This window comes from Python bivittatus, unplaced genomic scaffold, assembly GCF_059951505.1.
Source record: "Python bivittatus isolate LINGU-HERP-01145 unplaced genomic scaffold, Pbiv_v1 ctg000980_np1212, whole genome shotgun sequence".
Lineage (NCBI taxonomy): Eukaryota > Metazoa > Chordata > Lepidosauria > Squamata > Pythonidae > Python > Python bivittatus.
The window spans coordinates 30770160-30791537 of record NW_028277125.1 but is presented as its reverse complement, the minus strand read 5'-3'; positions in this window follow the sequence as shown (position 1 = coordinate 30791537).

Here is a 21378-nt window from a genome sequence, read left to right as displayed (position 1 = left end):
TTTCTGCTATGCCAAGGAATATTAGAGAATTAATCTAGGCCTCCAACCACAGATGCAGAGAGAGGAATTAAAGTTCATATTTAGAATAAAGGAGTACATACTCCAGTGGGACTTGGGGTGATCGTGTGTGAAGCTGACCATGAAGAAAATTTGGCAGTGACCTATAAGTGCCATGGAGAGATTGTCAATGGAAATTACAGCCATGGATGCTTTTGGAAGACAATCCTTTTCATCATAAGCATTATCAGCTTCCTCCAGAAAGAAGAAAGAGAGAGAGGAAGAAGAGGAGGAGAAACAATACTGCTTTTGTGCTTTTTTTTTTTTTTTAATCTGCACTCAGTTGTTACCAATTCTGCAGTGACTGCCTGGACGAGTCACTGCAGTTTTCAAGGCAAGGTGTTTCTGAAGTGGTTTGCCATTGCCTCCTTCCTAGAGCAGAGCCCAGCTGGCGAGCGCAGGAGGCGGGGTTTCTGTTGCTTCACGCCTTTTTCGGGCGTGCGCGGCTTCTGCGTTACTGGCAACTGCTCCCGACTCCTTTTGCAAGGTGCCGCCAGCATTTTTCCTCCCACCGGGGTGAGAGTACCCATTTCTCTACTCACATAAGTTTTCAAGCTGCTGGGTTGACAGGAGCTGGGGAGGAAGCAGGAGCTCACTCTGCTGCGTGAAGCTGGGCTCGAACCGCTGAAGTGTTGACCATTTCTGGCTGGCAACTTTCAGCGTCATTAAGCCACTGCGCCACCGCGTCCCCCTCATTTTTGTGCTAATCAAAATGAATTATTACTTGGTATTTTCATAAAGTGAATTTCTCTCTCTTTCATTAGTATACACTGATGTCACAAAATATAGGGGAAGCGATCAGGACCTGCACCTGTGCAATTACTCCAAAAAGTATCAGATGCAAAATTCCAGAGGAGTTGCTTTTAATATACTGGGGGAGAGAGAGTCGCACATGTTAAAGGTTTCTTCCCTAATCACAGTGTCTCAAAAAAATAACCAGAAGGGCACAGGCTACACATGAAGTTTCCAATGCAGAGGTATATGGACTATGGTTTTTTTTTACTGTATTAGCCATCACTGCTCTGTTGATGCTATTTCAGTTTTTCATTCCTAAGACAGAGGTAGGGAATTTTAAGGGGGTGGGGGGGTGGGCAGGGTTACATTTTAGGTCTCTGAAGACCCCAGGGGATGCAGGCTGAAAATCTGTGGTCAGTTTTTAGCAGAAAGATTCATTTTGCCCCTTACAACTGCAAACTGCTGGCAAAAATCACACCGTGCAAAGGAAAAATTGTTTTTCTAGGAAAGCATGTGGCAAGAGTTTGTGATTGTCAGGACACAATTACAAGATCCTTATGAAGTGCCACTTTCTCCCACAAACAAAATATTAATAATCACCAAAAGCTAATGAAAACAAGAAATGTTTTCTCACAATTTCTGTGAGAATTTTGACACCTTATGATAATGCTCTGAAATGTAACACAATTTGAGTTATATCTCATGGTATGAATTTTATATAATATGTTTCACAAGATCCCAGTGATGGGTTGGGTTGCCCAAGTAGCCGTGTGAGATAGTGGATGGTACTGGGAAAAGAGGACAGGAAAGCCTGGCGCAATATGGTTCATGCGGTCACGAAGAGTCGGACATGACTTAACGACTAAACAACAACAACTGGGAAAAGACTGGTGATTTCTGGCCAGGAACCTTTGCCCACTGCTGAGTTGAAATGACTGAAGGACAACCCCAAAGACCAGCATTAGGGCAGATATAAGGAGTGCAGTCTCACTTCTGCTACTATATGTTAAGTGTCCTACAAATATGTGAATATGTGAGACAAATATGTGTGTGTGCGTGAGAGAGAGAGAGAGAGAGCGAGCGCAAATTTGGATAATTTAAAATTTAAAAAATAGCAAGTGCCTAAATTTGAAGCCCACTTGAGCTTGAGTACAGAGTACAAGGAGATTCACTGGGTTCAAATTTCTAATCACCCTCCCATTGTTTTTTTAAGGGTTTTAAGTGATCCTGTCATGATTAATATATGTTTTATAATATATTGATGGGATTCTTTTGCTTTTAAAAGATGTAAATAATTTTAAAATGTTGTTAAGGAACTCAGTTAATAAAATCTGGATAGTTTGACAAAAAAAAAAAATGACTGATTTGAAACTAAGTCAGGACTTATGACTTGTAAAATATATTTAGTCTTAAACTATTTCTATTAATATAGAAGTGTATATTTCTATATATTTTTTTTACTATATTTCTTTTTTACTAGAACTCGGAGGTCCACCAAGGACAAGTGGCAAAACAGAAACTTAGAAAATTGAATTTTTTTTCTTCAACAGATTGGAAGGAGGAAGAAAGAAAAAAACTAGCACAAGTATTAAAAGATGCCAATATTTGAATACCAAATACAAGCACCAGCTCACTGCAAGAAACAAACCAACTGATGTACAGCATGGCTGCAGTTATAGCTGAATACCTTGGATGCAAAACCAACAAACAAGAAAAAAAGCCAAACAGTGCACCACCAAAATGGAAGATCAGGTTGGAAAATAAGATCAGCATGCTAAGATCACATGCAAGCAAGCTAGAACAGATGAAAGAAAAGAAGCTGAAGCTGAAGAATAAAAAGACCAAAGAATACCTGATCAAGAAATATCACCTAGAAAAAAGGAAGATCAAGGAAGCACTGGAAATAATAAAGCAGCAAATAACAGCCATAGCCAAGAAGATCAGCAGATACAAAGCTCGAATTGCATACTACATGCAGAATCTCCAACTGTAGTTGAATCGGAAACGTTTCTACCAATCCATCAATGGAGAGACTGCAATGAACCAGTCAACGCCTAACAAAGAAGAAACAGTGCAGTTCTGGTCACAGCTATGGAACAACCCAGAAAAATACAAGAATGCAGCTTGGATAAAGGATGTAGATAAGAATAAAAAAGAAGCTGAAATGAAAGAACTTATAATAACAGCAGAAATGGTGAAGAAAAGGGCAAGGAAGATCAAGAATTGATCAGCACCAGGTGAAGATGAATGGCATGGTTTTTGGTTGAAACATCTGACTGGTCTGCACCCACTCACTGCTGTGTGTTCCCTGTTCTGTCACTAATCATGCATCTTGTTTTTCACTGCTTCTACCAACAAAGGGTTTCATGTGACTATATTTTTACTGTTTTATTACCTTGATGGAAGACATCATTTTCCCTATCCTATGCCATTTTACCTACTCCATGTGCTACTTCCAGGAGCTGCCAGCCTGTCAGCCCTTCAAGATAGTCCAGACCAGGAAATCCAAACCAAGAATACTAATACTACCTTTATGGTAAAGTTACAGTAACAGAAACTTGCAAGTCTGAAAGCACTTCCCCCTTCCCCTGCCTTTACATTAGAGAACTAGGGAGGGTCAATTCTGAGACACTTTCTCCATACCCATTCCTGTTTTGGACTCAGATTTCTCTTATCAGACCATTGTTTAGGCTGTGGCTCTTCCTCCTGCTTCACAGGAGGAAGAGGTTATTCTCATAGCCCATTACACAGCCCCACCAACTTGCAACCAGCACTGCAGCCCTAATCCTTGCAGTGGTAGTTAAAGATGGAGCTTGTTCATTACTTCACCCCTGTCCCTCCTCCAAACTTGCAATCCTGACTGATAGGTTAGTGGTGCAGACAAGAGGCACAGAATGAAGCAGGGGAGTGCACCCCCAATGGCCCTAACAATCCTATCTCCATTACTCTAACCTGTCACTAGGGATATTTCTAAACACAAATCTAGTACTCTTTTCAAATAGCCTGGCAGACATCACAAAGGTTTGGAGGACTTCAATGCTGGCTCAAAGTATTTGGTACCCCTGGACCACATTGGCTAAAGGCGCCACCCCCTGCCAATCTGAAGATTTGCATTTTTAGAATGATTAATTGAACATCTCCTCTGCATGACATAACCTTGGCAATTACAGCTTGGTCCACCTTCACGCTGGAGCAGAGTTACCAACTACAGTACAGATAATTCAGAAATGCTAAGCCTCAGTGCAAAAATACTTAAAATCCTGTATTAACAATATGAAAGTTGATTATTTAAAGGTAGATGAAGTATAAACAATTTTTTCTTGTGGCCTTTGTTAGTGCCCCCTAAGCTTTGACACCCTAGGCTTTATCCTAAAGCTGGCCCTGGAGGACCTTCATGTCTGTGACCTGTCACTCAGGCAATCTGAAAGATGGGTGAACCCTCCATCCCAGACATCTGCCTTCACTCACCTTCCACTCATCGAGAGAGGAAATAAAGCCAGGAGATTCTACCAAGCTTTGCTTAATTTGTCCCACATTACAATTAAAAGGACAGGACCATTCACTGGCCTTGTGACTGAGGCACAATAGGGCCTTACAGCAACACAGTTTGCAGCAGCTCATTTCCTTTGTTATTATAAGATAACTGAAAGTCTCTAAAATGTGTGGAATAATTTCAAAATATTAAGAATGACAATTTACTTTTTGCCCACACCTGACACAATGATCAAGGTGGCTGGCCACAACTTGTATAGGCTGCTAAACCAGCAGAATATTCTGCATCAAAGAAAACTCAAGGTGGTTAACTCAAGACAGACTTAACCATAATTTTAACTGGGAAACTGTCAGCATTTTAGACCATTCTAAATCCAAAAATGCAAGAGAATTCTTGGAAGCTTGGTATTCAGACAAGGCAGCAATTAACAGACACATAGAGATAAACAGCATCTATATACTATTCAAAAGAGACAAAAGACCAGAATATCGCCTCACCAACAATCATCACCCAGATAAGCAAAGGTTACCACCAGGCACACAATCAAGCAATAAACATATGCTAATCACGGAACTACTAGAGGAGCAAAACAAAACTCCCACCTCCACCAGCACTGGCAAGGCATGCCACAGTATATAAATAGAGAGTAAACCCCATCCCATTTTAGCACTGAAGATGTCACCTAGCTGGGTAATGGAATATTTGCAAGAAAAGAACCAAGTTCAGAGAACCCCAAGGACTCCACAGTTCAACCCTGAGCTACACATATTCGCTTCTATTGGAAAACTCAAGAAAAACAGATGACTGTGTTCCTGGAAATTTCACTATATCTCAATCTTATAAGAAACTTCCTAAGAGTGTTCTAAGAATAAAATAAGCAGTTTGTTTAGGTGGGTTCAGTTATTGACATTTACAGAATGGAAGGAATAGTCTTAATGAAACTTTGCATATCTAGATGTCTTTCATACCATATCAGTTGCTGTTATCTTTTATGCAAATGCATTAGCCTGAGTGGTACTGTTTTGTAATTAAATTGCTAAATAATATAAAGGGGTATAATTAGCCAACACTTTAGCTGGAGGTTAGTTCCATTTGCTTTGTTCCTCTTTTAATTCTTTCTTTTAAACGAGCATCTTGGATAAAAAGTCACCTCAATTTCTAGCTGAAATTTGACAAATTGAATTATTTTGGTGCTACCCCTATAGGAATAATAGCAAGTCATTAGTACATTCAGTTATTCAGCAGCTGCATGGATTTAATTTTAGATGCAGAGAAAGGAGAATGCTAGTACGGTACAATGTCCTTTCCTCCAAGAATTCTATCATACAAAGGAAATGGCCATGAATTTATTCGTTAAGTGCAAAAGGTGAACTTAAGTAGATGCATTGCTTATCACCACTTAAACTGATGTTTAGATCAGCCTTCCTTTAAACTGGTGCCTTACTGTTGTATAAGAGCACAACTTACTTCATCCCCAGCCAGCACTGGCACTGCCTCCTTGGGATGATGGTGCTTCTAATCCAACACATATGGAGAGAAGGAAGGAAGGGCCCAGCTCAATGATTTGGAACACTTTATTTATTTTTAAATAAATACTCCAGGTATTACACTAGAATCCATGATTACATCTGTCTAGAAGGAATTAGATTTCCTGCACAACAGAAATAATATTTCTGACTTCATTGGATATTTTCTCCCCACATCTATGTGTCTGTCTGTCTGTCTGTCTGTCTGTCTGTCTTCAGGTGTTTTTAGTTCAGCAGGATGAATTGCATTTTTATGGGAAAATACTTATGAAGACTGGATTTTGAATTGTCAATGTCATTTGTAGCTTCTTCTGTCATATACCATAATGTACTCTACAATGGATTAATGTTAATTTATTTTATTTATTGGGGCTTGTATGAGCTCCAATCTAGCAGGACTCTGAGATGTATGCATTAACATTGGCTAAAGTTTAGAAAAGACTTTGCAGCCATTTCAAACATTTGCCAGGATCTTATATTATAGTGTTGATCAAAGACAGTTTGTACATGCATACTGTATATACTGTACTAACAGAAGAGCTCAGATGTAGAAAGAACTGCTTTTCAAATGATAAGGAAACACGGTAACCACAAAAGGAAACATGGGTATTCTTCACAAACATTGTTAGAAAGGAAACATATACTTTGATATATACGTTGAGCCAAGGTGCGGCTTGTTATTTTAATGGGCTGACCCCATGTTTACAGCCAGAAGAGATACAGAGGTATGGCAGCAGAAATGCTTGAATCCTGTGCCTCTCAAGACACGAACTCTGTTCTCAATTAGTCATTACAGGCATAGAGTGACACAATATTAAACATTAAGTTCCTAAAGATTTTGTCTGAGAAATACAGCAAAGGACACCTACAGTGGGGCAAAAAAGTATTTAGTCAGCCACCAATTGTGCAAGTTCTCCCACTTAAAAAGATGAGAGAGGCCTGTAATTTTCATCATAGGTATACCTCAACTATGAGAGACAAAATGGGGAAAAAAATCCAGAAAATCACAGTCTGATTTTTAAAGAATTTATTTGCAAATCATGGTGGAAAATAAGTATTTGGTCACCTACAAACAAGCAAGATGTCTGGCTCTCACAGACCTGTAACTACTTCTTTAAGAGGCTCCTCTGTCCTCCACTCGTTATCTGTAGTAATGGCACCTGTTTGACCTTGTTATCAGTATAAAAGACACCTGTCCACAACCTCAAACAGTCACACTCCAAACTCCACTATGGCCAAGACCAAAGAGCTGTTGAAGGACACCAGAAACAAAATTGTAGACCTGCACCAGGCTGGGAAGACTGAATCTGCAATAGGCAAGCAGCTTGGTGTGAAGAAATCAACTGTGGGAGCAATAATTAGAAAATGGAAGACATACAAGACCACTGATAATCTCCCTCGATCTGGGGCTCCATGCAAGATCTCACCCTGTAGGGTCAAAATGATCACAAGAACGGTGAGCAAAAATTCCAGAACCACACGGGGGGACCTAGTGAATGACCTGCAGAGAGCTGGGACCAAAGTAACAAAGGCTATCTTCAGTAACACACTATGCTGCCAGGGTCTCAAATCCTGCAATGCCAGATGTGTCCCCCTGCTTAAGCCAGTACATGTCCGGGCCCGTCTGAAGTTTGCTAGAGAGCATTTGGATGATCCAGAAGAGGATTGGGAGAATGTCATATGGTCAGATGAAACCAAAGTAGAATGTTTTGGTCTAAACTCAACTCGTTGTGTTTGGAGGAGAGAGAATGCTGAGTTGTATCCAAAGAACACCATACCTACTGTGAAGCATGGGGGTGGAAACATCATGCTTTGGGGCTGTTTTTCTGCAAAGGGACCAGGACGACTGATCTGTGTAAAGGAAAGAATGAATGGGGCCATGTATCGTGAGATTTTGAGTGAACACCTCCTTCCATCAGCAAGGGCATTGAAGATGAAACGTGGCTGGGTCTTTCAGCATGACAATGATCCTAAACACACCAGCCGGGCAACAAAGGAGTGGCTTCGTAAGAAGCATTTCAAGGTCCTGGAGTGGCCTAGCCAGTCTCCAGATCTCAACCCCATGGAAAACCTTTGGAGGGAGTTGAAAGTCTGTGTTGCCCAGCGACAGCCCCAAAACATCCCTGCTCTAGAGGAGATCTGCATGGAGGAATGGGCCAAAATACCAGCAACAGTGTGTGAAAACCTTGTGAAGACTTACAGAAAACGTTTGACCTCTGTCATTGCCAACAAAGGATATATAACAAAGTATTGAGATGAACTTTTGATATTGACCAAATACTTATTTTCCACCATGATTTGCAAATAAATTCTTTAAAAATCAGACAATGTGATTTTCTGGATTTTTTCCCCCATTTTGTCTCTCATAGTTGAGGTATACCTATGATGAAAATTACAGGCCTCTCTCATCTTTTTAAGTGGGAGAACTTGCACAATTGGTGACTGACTAAATACTTTTTTGCCCCACTGTATGAACCTAAAGAGACATGTACATAATATTACACCTACGTAAGTAAATAACATGGTTATAAAATTGGTTCAACATGAATTCCTATTCCAATTCACTAGAAGAAAATGGTAGGGTAGTGTTACCTCAGCAAGCCAAATTTTACTAAAGCAATACTAGTTTAGCTGAATATATGGTTGTTTCTTTTAAGGGACAATAATTGGTTTTGTGATGAATGAAAGACTGAACTAAGTGGAACTCAATCAGCCAGTTTCCATTTGTTTTGAGACAAATGCACATAATAACAAATGAATATATTTTTTATAACTTACATCTGTGCCTACTGTGAAAATGAGGAGCTTAAAATTCTCCGGCTGCAGGAACAGTAATAAAGCTAGTTTTGGAGACCACCTTTGATAGTTTCAATTTTTCCTCCTTCTGGTGCTGCCTTATCAAATCATTTTCTCATAAGGAAAAAAATAACTTTTTTATTGGATTAGATCTTATCCATTTCTAAAACCCTGCTTTTAGAGAAGAAAATAACCCTAACCTAATTCTGTCTCAAACAATGCCCATTCCATTAGTTCCCACTCTGAATTGTCCTTCCCCAAACTCATTTCATTTCCCCTGCTCCCGAAGGTTCGCTTTCCCTCCTCTAGTCCAAAGTCCACTACAAATCACTTGCCAGACATACCTTTTCTGGATTCATCTCCTTCACTGGAAATCATTTCTTAATTCTTTCCTTTTTATGGGTGTATCTATGTGATCTGCAATGACTTTTCTACATACAAAGTTTCATACAACTCATTGTATGGTTTCATAAGTGAAAGATTGTTTTCAGTGCCTGGGGATGTAGGAAAAAAAGGTGGAATATTTCATATGGCAGATAAACTCTTTAAAGCACAACAAGTGCTGAAAGCCAAACTTTCTTAAGAGAGACAAATTGTATTCATCTTTTGATGTCTGCAGGCTAACCACTCCTACACTGGGGAGCTATAAAATGTTTTTAATGTGCAGAACTGTCAGTGCTTTAATGGCTAAAATAACAATTAAATGCTAAATGGCAACAAAAAAAATGTCAAAGATGCAAGTGTGCACAGGCAGAGCTTAATGTAGTGACTTTTTAAACCTTTCTGTTCCTTCTTCAGAGCAGACCCCCATGTCCACAGAAAAGCTATGAAATGAAAGTTACCCCCCTTCTGAATTATAGTGCTTTGTTGTTCAGAAAATAATGCTAACAATTATCGAGAGAAGCAATAATGGTGTGATAGAATTGAAATAAATATTAACATATGTTAAGGTGGCATTTACTGGAAAATGATTTTAGAATTATTTACTGTTTTTCCCTGTCACATTAGCAATCTCTGATCCTATCCCCTCAATACACCTAAATGGTCAACGGGGAAGGTGTATGTTGTAACATAGGAACATTGGTCAGAAAAGAAGTGGTCAGTGTAACCTGAAAGAGACCCTGTCATGCACATGGTTTAACTACATGCAGTGATTTGTGTCCTAGGAACCCTTAAACCCAGTCAATTAACTTCTTTTGCATACCAAGTTCCTCCAAGAAAAAGACCTGGGGAACAAAGCTGAAAGACCAAGCATCTCCACTAGAGACCACATTTCCAAAATGCTGATTCCCTGCAGGTCTATCACTGCCTGCCTGAATAATGGGGAAGGGCCAGCAGTGTCATGAACCTTAGCCAGGGCTCCAGTGCTACTAGGGCTCTCAGCATTCCAGGCCTTTCCTGGAAAGGGAGGGTAGGGATTCTGTATTGGTTATTTTTGACCCACTTAGTATGGTGAGCCTGAGAATCACCAGTAATAACTCTGCCTGGATTAGTGGTTGAATGGGGACAAGGGCAATGGGAAACTCCTCCCAAAAAATAATTTTATAGACGTGCTTACATTCCTGAGCAAAGTGTCAGCCAATACAATCATATGATTGATTGATTGATTGCGTGCCATCAAGTTGGTGTCGACTCTTAATGACCTCATACATAGATTTTTTCCATGACAATCTGTCCCTAACCTGGTCTTTTAGGTCTTCCAATGATGCATCCATTGCCACTGTAACTGAGTCCAACCACCTTGCTGCTGGTTGTCTTCTTCTTCTCTTTCCTTTCACCTTTTCCAGTATTAGAGCCTTCTCCAGAGAGATAGTCTTCGCATAAGTCATATGATAGCATGAATGAAATATTTTCAAATATTTCTTAATAGAAACCTCATTCACCCACTTCTCTGAGTAAAAGACAACATAACCACATAAGAGATTTCTTTAGCTTCCTTCCTGGCCAGGAACTGGTCTGGGTGAATTTTCCCATGTGGAATCCAGTACGTGGACTTGGACAAGAGAAACTAGCCTGGAAGCAGACTTAGAAGTTTGACCTGATCCCAAAAGACAATGTTTTCTAAAGAAAAATGTGCCCCATGTTCTGAATAAATCTGAAAATAGCTAACATCTCTGGCAGAGCACTACAGAATATTTGTTTTACTTCAGAGTTCAACAAGGACTTCTAGGTTCTGTGTCAATAAACTAGATAATATTGTGTCAAAATCTATCTTGCAATTTCTCTAAAATTTTCTGCTCTTGCTTTTGTTTCCCTGTCCACTTTTCAGGTGGTAGCGTTTGGGGACTTAATCAATGGTTGGAAGTGCAGAAGACGCTACTGCTGCTGCTGTTTTCTTTTATATATCTTTTCATTACTATGAAGCCTTCTTAACTGCCCACATTTTCCATTGTACTTTTTGCAGAATCAGAAGAGTTCCTTAATGATGTCTTTCCTTGTGATTGAAGTGTGGAAAGGCAGAAAAATTGGAATCTGCTGGAGAGATGATTGTACAATAAAAGAAAGGACATTCACACATCTTTTGATCATCTCATAATGCAACAGGTGCAAGAACACCATATTCCTGAGAGTTTTACCAATATTCTTTTCTCCTTTTAAAGAAATTTTATAATCCAAATGTCTTTCATCAGTTTAAAAGCAATTAGTTGAAAAATATATGGAAGAATTAAATGCAGGGCTTTAAAATCAATAGAAGGGTGTTCAGCTAGGACCAGAGGAACTGTATGACAAAGGTTCAAGTGACATAACTACAAAAGATAATGGGGGGAAACATATTGATGTAAAAAAAATGTAGACAAATAGTTTCCTGATACAAAAATAGTTGTAATCAATTTAATTAATAAGGTAAATAGGCTAATATTAATATCCTTACCTAAATTATTTAATACATAGCAAAATGCTTCCTTCCCTAATTATTCTTTGCCATTCTTTTGTTTGATTTATATTTTTATTTACTCCTTAGATTTATATTCAACCTTTCCTCCAGGAGAAGGAAGGATTATTCCCAGGGTTCTGAGAACATGAACATAGAATCTCTCTTTCTCTGATGCAAACCCATTCAGAAGTTATTGTACCCAGAATACTCTTCATATGAGCACTCCAATTAAATTCTTCCTGCCAATGTCTCTCAAATGACATCAGCTTCAGCAGGCATTTCTAATTTTCTGTGACTGCAGTCAAAAGCCTATATACTGTATGTACAACTCTACTCAAAAAAACTGTCCATGTGAATATAGTCCCGGTTTGCATAGAATCCTGTATGTCTACACAGGTATGCTTTCTCCCTGATGCCATAAAACTGGGTGGGAAAGTTAACACTGAAGAACACAGAAAAAAAAAACTGATAATGATTTTAACAGGTTAGAGAAGTGGACTAAAAATAAAAGAATGAAATGTAATAGAGGCAGATACAAAGTTCTTCACTTAGGATAAATAAATAAATCAAGCAAATACATAAAGGATGAGAGAATTCATTTAATTTGGTATATGTGAAATGAATATTGGAACTCTAGTTGACTACATACTGAAGCTGATGAAACAGGTTGCTGTGGCTGTAAATAGGCAAACGCAATTTTAGATTATCTCAAAAGGTATAATTTCCAGATCAAAAAAGGGAACTGGGTCTGTTTAGCCTATGAAATAACTTGTTAGGAGACAGGAGGTCCCACAAAAATGATCAAGATCCATTCTTTTATCATCTCAAGTTCAGAGCACAGAGTAGTGATCCTAAATTACAAGAAGGCATATTCTGGCTGAATATTAGGGAAAAAATTCTTAACAAAGCTGTTCAACAGTGAAATCAGTGATCAAGAGAGACCGTACATTTCCCTTTACTTGATTTATTCAAGTATAGTCTGGACAGCCATTTGTAGATAATTGTTTAATTTAGATTCTGCAGGTATGTGTGTGTGTGACAGTAACTGGCTCTGCCTATTATTATAACTATTTTGGGAGAATACCCATTGGTTTGAGCAGGGGCTGGCATATCTGTCTGTATATCTATTTTAGCTAGTTTTGGGATGGGGGTGAATGATATCTTTGGCTCTCTATTTCTACTGATATGTTAGTAATTTCTTCTCAATGTGTGGTTATAAATACAAATTAGAATGTGCACATTTCCGTTCTCTTCTTTTTAACGTGGTCTCTAGGGTTAGGGCTAATTAGTTGCTTCCTGCTTCTCCCTCCCTTATCCCCAGAAACTTGTATTCTCTCTCCCAGGGAGCTAATGTAGTATAGATTGATTTAATGGACAGAAGGTTGGACTAGGACCTAGCATGATAGAACAGAGAGGTGAAAGTGATAGAGAATATCTTTGCATGATAAACCATTCTCTGAGATCTCTGGCTATGTCTAAAGAAGATGTCCTGGTTAAACTGTAGAGATCCACTACCAAATATTACAGATTAGGAGTGGGACACTCTTTCTGAGGTCAGGGGTCACATTTAATATACGTGTGAGGGCAATGACACAAAATGACAGGATCAGGATTTTAAGACTGTTTTAGAGCTTATGACACATTTTCATGAGTTTATCTCAAAATGGCTAGAAGGTACACTCTTTTTTGCAGTTGTGCCTCTGAAATTTGATGGCATGTTGGAGGGTGCTCCTGGGGCTGTAAGAAAAACATTTCATCCTGAATGCATAGGCTGTCCACCTCTGTGGTCAACAATGCTGACTCGGCGTAGCATAGGAATAGGGCATGTATTCATTCTTTGGAAGAAAAGTGGTATCTTCTGTATGACAGATTAACAAAAGGGTATTATGCCTTTGTGCAAAAAATTTAAAAAGAAAAGAAAATCCCAGCTGTTGATCCACTTTTGTGTTAACTTTTCATATAATGTATTCGCACACAACACTTAACAAAATAGTTAAAGACTTAGCAGCTGCATTTACCCAACATGCTTTTTAAAATTATTATTATTTTGAACTTTAGTCATTTTGGGGGGTGGGGTGTCTTAACATATAGTGTGAATCCAGCCTGTTTGATTTTTTTGACTTGGAGTACTGTGTAAAGCTAGACAACTGTGTAAAGCTAGACAAAACTGAACAATTCAGCAATCAGTTTAAGCATTTTGTGTGAATATGGAGAACAATTGTGGACTACAGGTACAATAAAAATAAAGGAAACACAGATTTAAGGAACTCATGCAGGTTATCTTTTGCATAGTCTACTTTTCACTACTTCACAAACAAGGAAAAAATGCATTATAAGAAACAGCAACAAGAACTCTGTACTGCTGTTATATATTACAGGCCAAGCAAAAAGCAGCGAATAATGCAATCCTTTCTCTAAGTAGAAGAAGAACATATTATGAAGATGAGTTCCAAATAGTTAAAGCACAGCCAGATGTAAATCTTAATTTTCACTTTCACAATGGGGATTATACAGTAACTAACTTCAAAGCTGAGCCAAAAGGTTGCTGGTTTCATTTTTGACATTATCAAAAAAAGTAACTTTTTTTTTCATTGTGCTTTAAACTGCACTGTCCAAAACTCATTTTTTTTCATTCACATCTCAAGAAATATATAACTTAAAGCTTCAGAGAGCTATATGTAGTCTCTGAGTTAGACCATGGGGAAAAGCTTTTACAGTAAAATCTTAAGGAGCAAATGTGTTTTGCAAACTCTGAAAAGCTCTTTTCTAGCCCACATCTGGAGAACTGTATTCTGTATTCCAGAAATAAGTGCAAGTGAATAAAACTGTTGCTACAGCACTGATATTTCCTAGAATTATGGGAATTTAAATCTTGTTCCAGCCATGTGATGACAGTGGTATAATATTTACATCTAGAGTTTCAAGTATTATGATAGGCCTGCACATTTTGCAATCTACTATGCCAAATGTGGGCTATTAGGATTTCACAAAATGAGAGAGAGAGAGAGAGAGAGAGAGAGAGAGAGAGAGAGAGATCTTCTAAGTGTGTGTGTATCTATCTATCTATCTATCTATCTATCTATCTATCTATCTATCTATCTATTAAGTGTAGGACTATCAATGTGTTGTGATCTATGGCACATAAGTGAATAACTTCATTTTATTTTAATTTTTAACTTGTATATTTGATACACTTATTGACCAAGGTTCTCAATAAGTGAGCTGATGACTTTACCCAAGCAGTTCTGCTGAGTTTTTGTTTTTTGTTTTTACTCTCTTTGGGGGATTTGCATTTCAAGGTGTATTAAGTCTACATGTAGTTTAACCCACCAGATTTTCTTTGTTTCCTGCCAAAAATCAATGGGAAATAGTGTTTAGTGATTTATGGACAAATTTTCCCTGTGTGATGTTGGGGAGGGGCTCTGGGGAATGTTGAAAAGGATTCTGAGAGAATCATATAGACCATCGTTTATTACTGATGACCTATTTTCACTACTGGGAGCACAAAAAAGGCACATGTGAGCATTTCCCTTCATTTTATCCTCTTGAATAAGACAGTAAATGGGACAAGAACTGACCCAAAGTAGCCCAGTGAACTCATGGATCAGTGGGGACTTGAAATTTTAAGTAAAATACTCAGAACATAGATAATGGTGATTTTAAGTCAATTTGCTCCAGAGCATGTAGCCAAATTGAAAACCTGTATAAATAAATCCTGAAATGTAAGTGGTATGGTATCATGTGGATATGGCTTCCATGGACACAAAGTCAAGGAGTAAAACTAATGGCCCAATACCGATTTAGACCTTTGTAGGGATTGTGTATGTCTAGTCTGACTAATGTTTTACTAGACTACATCAGCCTCTCAGATGGCAATAGAAATAATTTCAAAGAGGCTTTAAGCTCCAAAAATCTAAAACAGGTAAACCTCCACTAATGGGGAATGTACCTTCCTGAACAAAAATTCATCTCTGTATTTAATTTTATTTGTATTTAGTTCTAACCAAACCCAAATCCTTTAGGGTGCTTAACCAACCTTTCCATCTCTCATCTCTTCTAAATCCACTTTAAAGCTCACCTGAGGCTGATTTGGGGTGTTCCAATAATTTTCAGATCTATTCTGGTATCAGGACAAACTGGGGATTGAAATTTCTATGTGTTAATGAGGCTAGAGTATTCAGATAAGCTGGCACAATAGCAGTTTTGCATCTGCGTTCTTTTATCTAATTAAGTTAGGACATCAGAACTGGAAAACAGGGTGAGACAGTTTCATATCATTGGAAGTATAAATCAACCACTGAAGTGACTGTTTTGGAGGTGATATGCATTGCCTTAAAATGGATTTCCCACATTCATTAAAACAACAGGAATTTATTGGAGCTTTGTGCAATGATAAGTCCTCCCCACCACCGCCACTAATGTTATCTGATTACAGAGAGTTAATCTTACAGCAAACCTGGAACTGAACCTTCAGTGGAACATTGTTAGCTCAGTCTTCCCATCCTAGCATTCTCCAGATATGTAGAAATTATATTCCCAAATTCCCAGGTTTGATGGGAATTTTGTGAGCTATAGCCCCAATTCATCTAGGGGGTGCCAGAGTGGAGAAATCTTAGTCCAGTTGTTGTCCAGCCTAACTGTTGTGTTTCCAGACAGACTGTAGACAAACAGACGCTACCACTAAAAATCACTAGTCTTCTGCAGTTAATCAGATAGTGAATATAACTTATTTCCATGCAATTTGGGGACATTAGGCACTGTGTTTTCTCTGCCCTATTTTCTTATTAAGCTGTGGTTTTGATGTGGTAATAACTTAACAGGCTGCTGACCTCTTACAGATTCCCCTTGTAACTACTGCTCAGATTTCTGGAAACCACCACATAGAAGTATACAATATGTACTGAGTGGTGGGTTCCAGAAAATCTGAACAGTGGTTATATAGGAAAGTTTCCTGGCTGAACATTCACAATTTTTCTGTTACATTCAAAATACTCTGCCAGCTGTGAAGTGAAATGATAGTGTGTCACAATTTTCCAACTAGGTAATGCATTTTCCTAATTGTTTTAACCAAAGTTACTTCAGCAACAACAGCTGGACTGGGGAAGGAGAAAAAAAGGATGCTGAAGAACAAGAATAGTAGCAGGTTCGTATCCAGGAACTAGGAAAATGGGAAAATGGATTGCACACAAGCTCTTTAAAGTTGCAGCAATTCAAAGAAAAAGACCCTCTTTGCTGCAATTTGCTGCTCATCAGAACTAAGTCAAAAATAAATAGAATTAGCTCCCCATACTTTGCCCTTATTTTACACAGGCTAATCCACCATAGTGTCTTACTTGTAGAGGCCAGTTAGAACATACACATCCTTCCTTCCTTCCTTCCTTCCTTCCTTCCTTCCTTCCTTCCTTCCTTCCTTCCTTCCTTCCTTCCTTCCTTCCTTCCTTCCTTCCTTCCTTCCTTCCATTTGTATATGAGAGGCTGGAGATCAAGCAGTAAAAAAAAAGCATTCAAAATTATTTAACGGGTAGACATCTATGTTCCTGTAGCTGTTGCTGAACTATAACTCTGAGCAGACTATCTGCATACAAGACGCCAGGAATTGTAGTTCAGCAACATCTATAGCAGTATAGGTCCCCTGTACTGCTATAGATGAAGCAACAGTTAGATATACTATATGCATACAAAGTTGCCATTGAATTATGACAGTTAGGCAACCTGCAGCTCTCAGGCTAATTTTATGTGACCACTGACTTAAATTTAAAATCCTTCTTCAAAATATCAGCTCAGACTCCTGTAAAACCAATCTTCCCCTCCCTCAGCTCACAGAAATAGACAACAACAACAACAACAATAGCATCAGAAAAAGAAAAGGAAGGTTTTTTAAAACAATTTAAAACTTGTTTGGATTCACTGCTTGCTTTATTTCCATTCTTTGTGGCCTGCAACAGATATTCCCCCAAATCCTTCTGCCACCTCCTCCTCCTCCATTTTTAAAAAACTTCCCATCTCTGGATTTAGAGAAAGTGGCTTTCATGAGGCAGATGCCTTATATATGTGACTTATATGATAAGCCTTTGAACAACGTGGTACACCATTTGCCTTGGCAGCTTAAAATAATCAAACCTTGAAATGTCCATACATTCAGGTTGGTCATTGGATATTTCTATACAGGAAGGGCTTTAAAAGACATGGGTTTCAGACTGTTAGTGTCTTTCTATATCAACTGTCCTTTAGTCTTGACTTTGATTTTGTCTTCTGCCTATCTCCTGTTCTGTCCCTTCATTCTCACTGAGGGCATTTCCACAGTGCCATTGTTCCACAATTCCCCAGTGCCATTCCATTGATCCAACATCACTGCACCACTATTTTCCCAACAACTTCAGAACTCTGAGAACAAGGAACTAAGAATGTAATTTAACCACAGCTCCATCCCAAGTAGCCACAGTCCTGAAATAACAAAAATCCTCTTACTTGCATTCAAAGCAAGAGGGAAATATTAAAAATTGCTTACATGCTTTCCCCCTTCCACTAAAAATAAATTATCTGTGTGTAAACATTCTATTCATCTTCCTGCACAGAATACTTGACAGGAAGCCAAGCAAATGCAAGTAATATTTGTAGAGGTGAGCTTATGAACCAAGCAGCTGCCCATATTTGAACTGGGGTAAGAGGATTTACATCTGCTAGAACCAGATGAACTATGAGTTGAGTCAGTGCTGTTGAACTTTACATGGAGATTATCCTGAGATCATGTATAAGGAATTTTGTGTCTCAGCCAGTTCTAGGTAAACCTTTCTTAAACTTCTATGTCCCCTCCTCACCAGAAAGATTTAATGTCTCCTTTTGGCTAGAACCTTAAATTGCTTCCCATTCTACATGGACATATAAATGTGCAACTGTACAAGGATTAGCCTGCCTGTTCCTGTCAAGCTGAAGTTTCTATCATACGAACCTCAGGACCTAGACCCTTTTTAGGTTTCAAGTAAAAAACAATTTCTTAAAGTTCAGTTACTGGATTCTAGCAATTGCTCCTGAAAAAGTAAAGGAGAAAATTTCAGCAGAATAGATTTCATGCTGCTTTTGGATTTCTGATAGGAAAAGTATGGTAAACTTTTGATTGTGCAGACACAACATATTCTGAATGACCTTTAAAAACATGGGTCCACTGGGCCACCTGCAAGCTGGATGGACAGTTAGTGCACCATTGGAAGACCTGAAGGACCAAGTTATGGACAGATCATCATGAAGAAAATCTATCTCTGTGGTCTCTAAGACTTGATACCAGCTTGATGGCACATAATCAATCAACTGGACCACCTAATCTGCCTACTGAAGAATTTTGTATGATTACAAGGAAGCAACAGTTAGAATGGAATATGAAAAAACTAAGTAATTCAGGATTGGGGAAGGAGTATACCAAGAGATATACTATCACTGTGTTTGTTGTTTGTTTATTTAAATTTCTATAGCCGCCCATCTCAACCAAGCGACTCTGGGCTGTGAACAATCATAAAAACTATAAAAAACAATTACAGTACAGTACAAGCTAAATATATATAGCAGCCAAGAAAAATTATCCCATAATTATCAGTATAGCCAAGAAATGGGGACGTTTTGGGCTCCAGGCCCAGGCACATAACCAGGTCTTTAAGGCCTTATGAAAGGCCAATAGAGTCAGGGTCATCCTAATCTCTGGAGAGAGAATGTTCCAGAGGACAAGAGCTACAGCAGAGAAGGCATGTCTCCCGGTCCCCACCAGCCAACATTCCTTGGCTTACAGGACCCACAACACACCCAACCTGCCAGACCAAATTGGGCAGGTAGAAACTATTGGGAGAATATCGTCCCTCAGGTAACCCAGTCCCAAGCCATGAAGCTCTTTAAAGGTGACAACTAACACCTTGAATTGCACCTGGAAACATATCAGCAACCAATGCAGCTTACACAGCAGTAGTGTTACACATGTTGCATATCCAACATCATTTACTATGCATACAGCTTCATTTTGTACCAGTTGAAGCTTCCGAATGCTCTTCAAGGGCAGCCCCATGTACAGTGCACTGCAGTAATCCAGACGGGAGGTCATGAGGGCATGAGTGACAGTGAGCAAAACCCTCCGGGCCAGGAATGGACACAACTGATGCACAACCCGAAGGTTTAACTTACATACAGGATATCATGAGAAATGCTGGACTAGAAGAAATAGAAATTAGAATTAAATTCTTGGGAGAAAGAATTATCAGCTTCAGATATCCTAATAGTACCACTTTGATAGCTGGAAGTGAAGAAAAGTTAAGTGTCCTCAGGTATATGACAGGTATATAAACAGGTTAATCTAGATGGGAATTTTCCAGAGGGAGCTGAGACACAATGGAGAACCTCTGTGGACTGGATGCCATTTGTTTCTGGTAAGTATGCCAGGAATTCACAAATCATGTGGATGGCAGGGGGAAGCATGGAGTCATATGGGGACAGGCATTGGTTTACTGACTTTAGTTCAGCCTCCAGGGATGGCCTTTCTTCTACCAGACTGGTTGGGCAACCTAAGAGACTTGGATTGTGATTTCTCCTGCTGCTTTCTCAAAGCCACCCACCTATCACAGGTGCCTCAGCTTCACTGACATCATTCAAAGATTCCACAGATATCATAAAATTATTAGGACAAAACTTTGATTAATTGTCTTTTCTTTCATTGGGTGCACAGAGCAGCCTGCCCACAAATGTGTAGATATACTATTAAATAAATCACAGATTTGTTTAGATTGTACTCTTTGAATATATTTAATGGACTATGACATTTCTTACAGTTTGCCAATATTCCTTACTTCGGACATATCCTCCTTCCTGGTTGATGAGGCAACTGCCTTGTGATTCGTTAATCTATTCGTTTTCCATCACAAGATAAGCTATTTTTAGCTTTTCTCCTGGGCTCCTCTGTTGATCTACACTTTTAATTTCTCAAATTTGTTTTTGGGTTCCTGTATTCAATATCTTCCTTATTTCCACTGCATGGAGAGATAGAAATGTTATCTTGAAAAGCTCTGGTAGGAAAGATTTTGAACATGGCCAAATAATTAAGAATATGTTTGGGTTTGCTTGGAATTTGACTTTGGGCAAAGGTAATTATTAATCTTTGTGAAACCCTGTATTTAGCAACCAAAGTAAGGATTGAATATTTAAATGAGAGGATATACAATGTGGTTGCTGACACAGAGAGTAGATTACTGCCCTCCTATTGCTACATCGATTCCTGTTAATATTAACACTGCCTATTAAAAGAGGGATCTGATTACTATGTAAATTGCAACCACTCCTAGCATTCTTTCTGCCTAATATCACTAGAGCTTTATTCAGGGTGTTATATGCCTTGGGATCCCCCTTATATCTCTCAGTGCCATCCTCTATGTTGTTGGAATTACTTACCAGGTCCTTCTGCAGACTGGCCAGATTCAAGTCCCCTACCTTCTCAATGCTGTTAGCATTCCCAGTTGTCTGTCACAGTTCATCCAAACAAGACCTCACTTAAAAAGTTGTGGTTGATTTACCTTTTGCTCTATGTGTTGAACTCAAAGGTTCTGTTCCAAAGCAGAGTAACAGGCAAACACAACAACAATGCTCTTGGGATCTCTGTTCAGTAGAAATTTATCTGGAGCTGTTTAGTCACTTCAAGGCCATTATATTTCGGTGAAGTCTTTTGTCATTTCTTAGAACCCATTCTTGCTTTTCCAGACATTATTTTTAAATAAAATAATAAAAATAAAATAAACTCCCATGGCTGCCCAGGAGAGAGATGTTTATCTCTTCTACCAGAGCACCTCAGAATATTGACTCCTGCTCTGACACCATCTTCCTTAATCCTGATTTCATGGAGTAATTATCAAGGTTTCTTGCCTATTGGA